The 11,056-nt window shown below is 48.7% G+C and overlaps 1 long non-coding RNA gene across 1 annotated transcript in view; it reads right to left on the reverse strand.

The window, feature by feature from the left end:
- Positions 1-2,068: 2,068 nt before the first annotated feature.
- LOC121004627 overlaps positions 2,069-11,056 on the reverse strand; it is a 13,922-nt gene continuing 4,934 nt past the window's right edge. Inside the window, exons 3-4 of the long non-coding RNA XR_005779796.1 lie at positions 7,863-7,869; positions 2,069-2,209 (exon numbers count right to left, since the gene is read on the reverse strand). This is a non-coding gene — a long non-coding RNA (uncharacterized LOC121004627). The remainder of the gene's footprint in view (positions 2,210-7,862; positions 7,870-11,056) is intronic.

Below are 11,056 nucleotides of genomic sequence, written 5' to 3' on the forward strand. Positions count from 1 at the left end.
GATGGCCCTGTAAAAGATTGTAGGTGAGGGCCTGAAGGTGAGCTGACCCTCTAAAAAATTATATGCAAGGGCCTACAGGTGAGATGACCTTCTAAAAAATGATATGCGAGGGCTTGCAGGTGAGTTGACCCTATAAAAGAATGTCGGTGAGGGCCTGCTGGTAAGCTGACCCTGTAAAAAATTATATACAAGGCATAAGCATGTTGATACGTTACAAGAGGAGGAGGAGGATGAGAAAAGGAAGATTCAACCATATACCCTTGTTTGTGGTGGAAGGGGTGCATGGGAATACAGTGTATTCAGTACATTATAAACAACACATTTAAAGTGCCTTTATGTTCATCAGCTTTCCTCTGGTGGAGTCGAGAAGTCATGGTTAATCCAGGCCTTGTTCATTTTTAAAAGAGTCAACCTGTCAGCATTTTCAGTTGACAGGCAGATATGCTTATCTGTTATAATGCCACCAGCAGCACTAAATACCCACTCAGACAAAACGCTGGCGGCAGGGCAGGCCAGCACCTCCAAGGCGTAGAGCGCTAGTTCGTGCCACATGTCCAGTTTGGACACCCATTAGTTGTAAGGCACTGAGTGATCATTGAGGACGCTGACAGGGTCAGCTATGTACTCCTTCACCATCTTCCAAAATGTTTCCCTCCTTGTGACAGTAGGCCGCGCATCAGGGTGAGGGTGCTGGCAGGGTGTCATGAAACTGTCCCAGGCTTTGGAGAGTGTTGCCCTGTCTCTGTTGGAACTGATGTGTGTCTCCCCTCCTCGGTTGGCCAAGGAACTACAGACTCTGCCGCCAGCGTTGTCAGATGGAAATCTTTGGAGCAATTTTTCAACAAGGACCTTCTGGTATTTCACCGTTTTGCTCGTCCTCTCCACCAGAGGAATGAGAGATGAGAAGTTTTCTTTGTAGTGGGGGTTGATAAGGGTGAACAACCAGTAATCCGTGTTGTCTAAAATGCGTATAACGCGCGGGTCGCTGGAAAGGCAGCCTAACATGAAGTCAGCCATGTGTGCCAGAGTACCAAGAGGCAAGACTTTGCTGTCGTCATCAGGAGGATGACACTCAATCTTCTCATCCTCTTCCTCCTCTTCTGCCCACCCACGCATAACAGATGGAATTAAACTTCCATGGGTACTACCCTCTGTAGCGGAGGTAACTGTCTCCTGCTCCTCCTCCTTCTCTTCATCGTCCAATTCGCGCTGAGAGTACGAACTGAGGGTGGTCTGGCTATCACCCTGTGTAATGTCTTCCCCCATTTCCACATCTTCCACATGCAAAGCATCATCCTTAATTGTGAGCAGTGATCATTGAGTAGGCACAGAAGTGGGATGGTTACGCTGATAAGAGCATTATCGCCGCTCACCATCTGTATTGATTCCTCAAAGTTTCTTAAAACCTCACAGAGGTAAGACATCCATGCCCACTCCTTGCTTGTGAATAGCGGAAGCTGACTGGTAAGGTGACGACCATGTTGCAGCTGGTATTAAACTACTGCCCTCTGCTGCTCGCAAAGTCTTTCCAATATGTGGAACATTGAGTTCCAGGGTGTGCTCACGTCGTACAACAGCCGGTGAGCTGGAAATTTCCAGCTTTGCTGCAGCGTTGATAGACCGGCTGAAGCTGTCGATGACTTGTGGAAATGTTCACACACGCAGTGCACCTTCATCAGTAGCTCAGGCAAATTGAGAAACCGCTGAGCCACTAAGTTTCAGACGTAGGCTAGGCATGAGACGTGTGTGAGCCCATTGAGCTCCAAAGCCGCCACCAAGTTACGGCCATTATCAGACACGACCATGCCTGATTCTAGGTTGAGTGGCGAGAGCCACAGCTCAGTCTCGTCTCTTATCCCGTGCCACAGCTATGCGGCGGTGTGCTGTTTATCCTCTAAGCATATCAGCTTCAGCGTGGCCTGTTGCCACTTCCCCACTGCAATGCTACACTGCTTCCAGCTACCGACTGATGGCTGACTGGTGCTGCACGTGGATAATTCGGAGGTGGAAGTGGAGGCGGAGGAGGAGACACGGGGGTTGGAGCCACTAACGTAGGTGCTGGAGGAAACCTGATCGACGTAGGGCCCGCAATCCTTGGCAGTGGTAGCACCTGTGCCATCCCAGGGTACGACTCGCTCCCGGCCTCCACAACATTCACCCAATGTGCCGTCAGGGAAATGTAGCATCCATGGACGAATGCACTTGTCTACTTGTCAGGGCACGTGTGATGCTACAAGACATATGTTGGTGTAAGGCGGGCACAGCACATCTTGAAAAATAGTGGTGGCTGGGCACTGCGTAATGCGGGACGGCCACCGATATCAGGCTGCGGAAGGCTTCAATTTCCACAAGCCTAAATGGCAACTTTTCCAGGGCCAGTAATTTGGAAAGTTGCGCATTTAGTGCTATGGCCTGTGGGAGGGTGCCTGGGTATTTGTGCTTGCGTTCAAATGCCTGAGGTAAGGACATTTGGACAAGGAAAAGGTCCAGGTGCGGGGCAGGAGGCATCCGGGCCAGTGCCTTCGACAGGGGATTTGCCAGCACGTAACACAGGGGAAGAGGAAGCAGTGGTGTGACCGGCAGACACAGATTGTGGACCCAGGAATTCGTCTCACTTATTACGGTGCTTGGCTGTCATGTGGCAGATCATGCTGGTGGTGATGAGGTTGCTAGTGTTCACGCCCCGGCTCATTTTGGTATGACACAGGTTGCAAACTACTATTTTTGTGTCATCCGCACTTTCTTCAAAAAAGCACAATACTGCGGAACATCTACCCGTTGGCAAGGGAGATTTCCGCAAAAGGGTGCTCCGTGGAACAGTTGCATCCCTGTTTGGTGTGGCCCGCTTTCTCCCTTTTGCCACCCCACCACTGCCTCTTCCAGTCTGTTGCGGTGCAGCAGATCCCTCCCCCTCTGTACTGCTGTCCTTGCTCAGCTTTCCACCTTTCCAGGTTGGGTCAGTGATTTCATAGTCCACCACCTCATCATCCACTTCCTCACTCTGCTCATCCTCCTGACTTGTTGACCTAACCACAACCTCAGTGATTGACAACTGTGTCTCATCCTCTTCATTAACCTCTTGAGACAGTAATTGCCGTTGACCTATTGGCAACTGTGTCTCATCATCATCCACTTCATTAAACAGTAATTGCCGTTCCCCACCGTCATCTTCTTGTGGCTGTGGATGCTCAAGAGTTTGGGAATCAGGGCACAGGCTTCAAGCGTGCTTGGCGAGAGGGCCAAATCAAGGAATGGCGCTGAAAAGAGCTCCTCGGAATATTCGAGTGTGAAATCACTTGTTTGCCCAGACTCTCCATGGTGGGAGCAAGGAGGATCAGGATGAGGATTGTGTTGAGCAGACTTTTGGCTACTAACATTGGACTTGGTGGAAGACAGGGTGGTGCTTAAGCGACTAAAAGCATTATCCGCTGCAATCCCTCCGACCACCTGATCGCACTGGTCTGACTTCAAGAGTGGTGTCCTGTGCTGTCCTGCAAACTGGGACATGAAGCTAGGTATCGTGGATGATTGTTTTTCTTGTGCTCTGGCAGCAGGCACAGTTTTACTGCGCCCAGGGCCACGGCCTCTGCATGCACCATCAGCATCACGGCGATTGCCCCATCCCTTACTGCTCGCCATCTTCATATGAAATGTTATATATGATTGAAATTCTGTCACACATACAGTAGCGTAGGATTTGTAAGTGTATGCACAAACAAATTTAAAAAGGTATTTGGGATGTGGAAACGTCACACAGGAGATATCCCGAAGTTAATGTCAATGCTGTCACCAGAGGCTAATAAAAAATTACAGGGAATGTCACAGGTATTTGGGATAAGGAAACGTTATACAGGAGAGGTACCACCGGTAATGTCACTGTCAGATAATTTTGCACTAGTAATGTCAGAAGTAATGTCAGAAGCGGACACCGTCTATTGAAAAAGTAAGTAAGTAAGTCACAGATAAATTTTTTAAGCGCATACGTTACACTGCAGATGTGGCACTGGTAATGCAACTGTCAGAAGCGGACACAGTCTATTGAAAAAAGTATACTGTATGTCACCGATATTTTTTGAATGCGCACACTTTACACTGAAGATGTGGTGCAGCTAATGTCACTATACACAGCGGACACCGTCTATTGAAAAAGTACACTGTATGTCACAGATAAATTTTTTCAGCGCACACGTTACACTGCAGATGTGGCACTGGTAATGTCACTGTCAGAAGCGGACACCGTCTATTGAAAAAGTACACTGTATGTCACAGATACATTTTTATAGCGCACACGTTACACTGCAGATATGGCATTGGTAATTAGAGATGGCATTGTGGTTAGCCTGGCGGTCGTTTTGTGGCAAACTTTGCTCGTTCGCGGTTCGCCGAATAAGCGATCATATGGCGATTTCCGCCAACTCCATATTGTGACAAACTTTGACCCATGACACATCCATCAGGTGGGACAGGACAGCCAATTGAGATGTTTCAGCACATAGACACACCCCCTACCCTATAATTAAACCCGATCTGGTAGACATTTTACATTCTGTTTTTTGCCAGTGTAGGGAGAGATTGCTGTGTGGAGCAGGGACAGAATGTTAGGGCCACCAAACACTAGCTAATAGGGCCACAAAAGTCATTTTACGGACAGGTATAGGTGTGCTATCGATAGGTGTGACATACAGAGGGGTGTGATATATTTATAATATACTTTCTAGCATAGAAAGTATATTATATTGCATTCGTATTGTGCAGCAGTTGTGTGCGGTTCTGCTGCGATACTGTAGCTAGATAGAGGGACAAACGCTAATGGAATAACTAATTGCAACCGGTGTGATATACCTGTTGCCCCCCCCCCAAAAAAAAATTATTGAGGGGCGTGATATACCTATAATATACCTTCTAACATAGAAAGTATATTATAGTGCATTTGTATTGTGCAGCAGTTGTGTGCGGTTCTGCTGCGATACCTCAGCTAGATAGAGGGACAAACGCTATTGGAATAACTAATTGCAACTGGTGTGATATACCTGTTGCACCCAAAAAAACTGATTAAGGGGTGCGATATACCTGCTTCCACAAAATACTGATTAAGGGGTTTGCTATACCTGCTTCCACAAAATACTGATTGAGGGGTGTGATACACCAGCTTCCACAAAATATTGATTGAGGGGTTTGATTTACCGGTTTCCTGCAAATACTCATTAGGGGTTCTATTTGCCTGTTTCCACAAAATACTGATAGAGGGGATTGATATAGCGGCTTCCACCAAATATTGATTGAGGCCTGCGATACACCACTTTCCATCAAATATTGATTAAGGGGTTTGATATACCAGCTTCCAGCAAATACTCATTAAGGGGTTCTATATACCTCTTTCCACAAAATACTTATAGAGGGGATTGATATACCGGTTTCCACCAAATATTGATTGAGGCCTGCGATACACCGCCTTCCACAAAAAAATGATTAAGAGGTTTGCTTTACCAACTTCCAGCAAATACTCATTAAGGGGTTCTATATACCTCTTTCCACAAAATACTTATAGAGGGGATTGATATACCGTCTTCCATCAATTATTGATTAAGGCCTGCAATACATCAGCTTCCACCAAATATTCATTAAGGGGTTTGATTTACCGTCTTCCTGCAAATACTCATTAGGGGTTCTATTTACCTGTTTCCACAAAATACTGATAAGAGGGGATTGATATACCGCCTTCCACCAATTATTGATTGAGGTCTGCGATACACCGACTTCCACCAAATATTGATTAAGGGCTTTGATATGCCTGCTTCCAGCAAATACTCATTAAGGGGTTCCATACACCTGTTTTCACAAAATACTGACACAGGGGATTGATATACCAGCTTCCACCAAATATTGATTGAGGCCTGCGATACACCAGCTTCCACATAATATTGATTAAGGGGTTTGATATTCAGGCTTCCAGCAAATATTCATTAAGGGGTTCTATATAACTGTTTCCACAAAATACTGATATAGGGGATTGATATACCGGCTTCGACCAAATATTGATTGAGGCCTGCGATACACCACCTTTCACCAAATATTGATTAAGGGATTTGATATCCTGGCTTCTGGCAAATACTCATTAGGGGTTATTTATACCTGTTTCCACAAAATACTGATAGAGGGGATTAAAAATACCGGTTAACACCAAATATTGATTGAGGCCTGCGATACACCAGCTTCCACATAATATTGATTAAGGGGTTTAATATTCAGGCTTCCAGCAAATACTCATTAAGGGGTTCTATATATATGTTTCCACAAAATACTGATAGAGGCCGATTGATATACTGGCTTCCACCGAATATTGATTGAGACCTGCGATCCGAACAGAGGATGATTCGGTCACTGCACAGAGGGACGAGACGGAAGGAACAGAGCAAGCAGAGTTCCAAAGGCAGCTCTAATTCAGATTGTCATTTTATGGGGAGAACCCACCAGTGGAAATTATCTCCAAGACAATGACAGAGGTTCAAGAATTTATAACGCGGCAAAGGAGACCACAAACACCAAGCCCAGCAGTGTCTATGGTGCAAGAGGGTAAGCCAAAAATTCCATACCAGGCATTTAAAATGTATGTAGAAGCGGAGGAAGATATAGATGCATTCCTCCAAGACTTTGGAAGACTATGCATGTTACATAAAATACATATGGAAGATTGGGTACCCATCTTAGCAGGACGGTTAACTGGGAGGGCAGCTGAAGCCTACCGTACGATACCAGATACAGAAATTAGGAATTACAGCCGTGTCAAAGAGGTTATCCTGGCCCGATATGCTATGACACCAGAGGCATACCGGAGACGGTTCAGGGAATTGAAAAAAGCAGAAAAAGACTTGCATGCAGAATGGGCTTGCCGTTTACAAAGGGCAGCCCTCGGATGGGTACAGGCGAACCAGGCACGGTCCATGGAGGACCTATTACAAATGCTGCTACTAGAACAGTTCTATGATGGGATACCCGCAGACCTGCAGGAATGGGTGAAAGACCGTAACCCCACGTCTATCACAGAAGCAGCTAAAAAAGCCGATGACTATATGGATGCCTGCAGGCAGCACAAGCTTGTGGGTGTTAAACCAGCTGTGCGACCTCTAGGGGGAAACCAATTTTCAGCTAGCACCAACACACCACTGAGACCGCTACCCCCACCAGCTCCTACAGCGGCTCAACCGAGGTTTCGCCCACCCTCCTCTGTGCAATGCCACTAGTGCCAGAGGTGGGGACACTACAAGCGGGAATGCCCGCAGCTTAGAGACCGATCCACCTGGATCCGACCAGGACCACCACCACCACCGAGAGCAGCAGCACACTACTATCAGGAGGAGACACCCACCGCTTATGGCTCTGCAGCTCCAGTCACCACTATAGAACAGTGGGAAGTACTCCACGAAGCCAACCCACTACAAGCACAGGCGGATAATCGGCAGCACCACAGGCAAACAGTATACCTGGAGGGGAAACCTATGCAGGGACTCAGAGATTCGGGAGCAACCATAACCTTGGTCCAAAGCCACTTAGTCGCGGACAAAGCTAAAACCAATAAGACTGTGGCTGTCAGGGTTGCTGGGGGAGCCGTATATCGGCTGAATACAGCAAGGGTTCATTTGCATTGGGGTGCGGGGTCAGGGACTGTGGAGGTGGGGTTGATGCCCCAATTACCCGCAGAGGTGATACTGGGAAATGACCTGGGAAAGCTCACATCTGCGTTTGAGCCACAAACCACAACCACTGAGGAAGCACATCCAGTGGTCACCAGGCAACAGGCCCGCACCCAGGACTACAACACACTGCCGGAGGTCCAGGTAAGACAACCTTTCCCTTCCCTAGACTGTGTCCCTTGGGCCCCTCCTGATGAATTTGCGGCAGAGGTGATCACTGACCCTACTCTACAGGTATATAGAGACAAAGTCACCTCTGACCAACCGGGGGCGGAGGGGGAAAGATTTGTATGGGATAGGCAGCTATTATACAGGGAGTCAGACAAGCAGGTAGCTGGGTCAGACCCGATCATTATGAGACAGCTAGTTGCACCACAGAGGTACCGAGCCGAACTGCCTCGGATAGCGCACGATATTCCGTTATCCGGACATTTGGGGGTCAGTCGTACTAGATATCGGCTGACCCAAAGTTTCTTTTGGCCAGGAATTAGCCAGGAAGTACGCAAATATTGCAGCACCTGCGATACGTGCCAGAGGGTAGGGAAGAGGGGGGACCGGCGGAAAGCAAAGTTACACCCGCTACCTATAATCGAGGAACCATTCCATAGAATAGCCGTAGATATAGTAGGTCCCCTCCGGAAACCTAGCCCCTCTGGCAAGAGGTATATTTTGACGGTGGTGGATTACGCCACCCGCTACCCAGAGGCCGTAGCCTTGACAAACATCCACGCAGAAACCGTGGCAGAGGCCCTGATGCAGATTTTCTCCCGGATGGGGTTACCCAGGGAGATCATCTCGGATCAGGGTACTCAATTCACTGCAGAGGTCACCCAGCACCTCTGGAAATTTTGCAAAATCAGACCTATAATCAGTGCCTCCTACCATCCGCAGACCAATGGGCTCTGCGAGCGATTCAATGGCACCTTAAAACAAATGCTCCGAACCTTTGCTGAGACCCACCAAGACTGCCTCACCTCCTCTTTGCTTACCGGGAGGTGCCGCAGGAATCCACAGGATTCTCCCCATTCGAATTGTTGTTCGGGAGGAGAGTAAGGGGACCGCTGGACTTAATTAGGGAGCATTGGGAGGGAGACAAGAGCGCAGACGGCACCCCCATTGTACCATATGTGTTGGCGCTCTGAGATCGCTTGGAAGCTCTAACCAAGACGGTAAAGGAAAACCTCCGGGCGGCTCAGACGTGCCAGCGCACATGGTACGATCGGGGCGCCAGGGACCGTAGCTTCCAGGTTGGGAAGAGAGTTTTAATTTTGAAACCTGTCCGACATGATAAGTTACAGGCCGCCTGGCAAGGCCCTTATAAAGTGGTGGAACAGAGATGTGACACCACTTATATAATTGGCCCCTGCACAGGGACCGGAGGGCGACGCATGCTCCATGTGAACATGATGAAGCCCTACCAGGAACGCTCAGAGGAGGTGACCGCGATTTGTGCACCCAGCTCTGAAGAGTTTGACAGTCTTCCCCTGCCGGATCTACTGGGGGACGGTCAGCTGTCTGGGGATTTAGGAGAAGTTGTACTGGGGGACCGGCTGAGCCCACAGGAACGTACCGAGGTACAACAGCTGCTAAGAGAGAAGCAAGAGACTTTCTCCAATGTGCCTGGGTACACTCCTCTGGCCACTCACAGAGTAGAAACCCCAGGGCAACTACCCATGCGCCAGACCCCGTACCGCATCCCTGAAGCGGTGCGAGAGAATATGCGTAAGGAGATCGACAAGATGCTCCAGCTGGGGGTGATTTAGGCCTCAAAGAGAGCCCCTGGGCATCTCCGGTAGTCCTCGTACCGAAGCGGGACGGTACGACCCGCTTCTGCGTAGACTACCGGAGGTTGAATGAAAAGACTGTATCAGACGCTTATCCGATGCCCAGGATAGATGAACTGCTAGACCGGATGGCCAGAGGCCAATACCTCACTACTATTGATCTGTGTAAGGGGTACTGGCAGATACCCCTGGCTCCGGACGCCATCCCTAAGTCAGCCTTTGTCACCCCATTCGGCCTATACCACTTTAAGGTTATGCCATTTGGGATGAAAAACGCTCCGGCTACGTTCCAGCGGATGGTGGACCGACTTCTAGATGGGTTTCAGGACTACACCTGTGCCTACCTCGACGATATTGCAATTTTTAGCAATACCTGGCAGGAGCACTTGACCCATATAGGAGCGGTTCTAGACCGGATTAGGGAGGCCGGTTTGACGTTGAAACCGGCCAAATGCAGTATAGGAATGGCCGAGGTACAGTACCTGGGCCATCGAGTGGGTTGTGGGAAACAGAAGCCAGAACCGGCCAAAGTAGAGGCTGTAGCCCAATGGCCTACCCCTAGGACTAAGACTCAGGTGTTGGCCTTTCTAGGGACAGCAGGATATTACAGAAAGTTTGTCCCCAATTATAGCGCCCTGGCCAAACCCCTTAATGACCTGACCCGTAAGAACCTTCCCCGCCAAGTAACCTGGACCCGGAGTGTGAGCAGGCCTTCCAACATCTGAAAAATGCACTTATTAACGCCCCTGTCTTGGCAGCTCCCAATTAGAGTTGAGCGAACACCTGGATGTTCGGGTTCGACGAGTTCGGCCGAACTTTCGAAAAATTTTCGAGTTCGGGATCCGAACTCGACCCGAACTTCATCCCGAACCCGAACCCCATAGAAGTCAATGGGGACCCGAACTTTTGGGCACTAAAAAGGCTGTAAAACACACCCGGAAAGGGCTAGAGGGCTGCAAAAGGCAGCAAAATGAAGTTAAATCCCCTGCAAACAAATGTAGATAGGGAAATGATGAGTTAACATAAAATAAATAAAAATTAAACAATATTAATTGGAGTGAGGTCCCATAGCACAGAATCAGGCTTCAAGTCACCCACCAATGGAGAAGGTCACTTACTATTATTTTGACCACAGCACCCAGACAAAGGAGAGAGGTCCCACAGCAGAGAACCAGGCATCATATCACCCACCACAGGAGTAGGCCACCATTTAGTTACTTTGACCCCTACACCCAGACGGAGGAGAGAGGTTACACAGCAGAGAATCAGGCATTTAGATCACCCACCACAGGAGTAGGCCACCATTGAATCAGACCCCGGCAACCATGTCAGATGGCACAAGCATAAGCTTTATATCAATCAGCACAGGAGAAGGCGACTTTGACAGACTTTGACCCCTACACCCGGACGGAGGAGAGAGGTTTCAAAGCAGAGAATCAGGCATTTAGATCACCCACCACAGGAGTAGGCCCCAATTTAATAGGACCCCGGCAACCATGTCAGATGGCACAACCATCAGCTTCATATCAATCAGCACAGGAGAAGGCGACTTTGAAAGACTTTGACCCCTACACCCAGACG

This window comes from Bufo bufo, chromosome 6 (genome assembly GCF_905171765.1).
Source record: "Bufo bufo chromosome 6, aBufBuf1.1, whole genome shotgun sequence".
Lineage (NCBI taxonomy): Eukaryota > Metazoa > Chordata > Amphibia > Anura > Bufonidae > Bufo > Bufo bufo.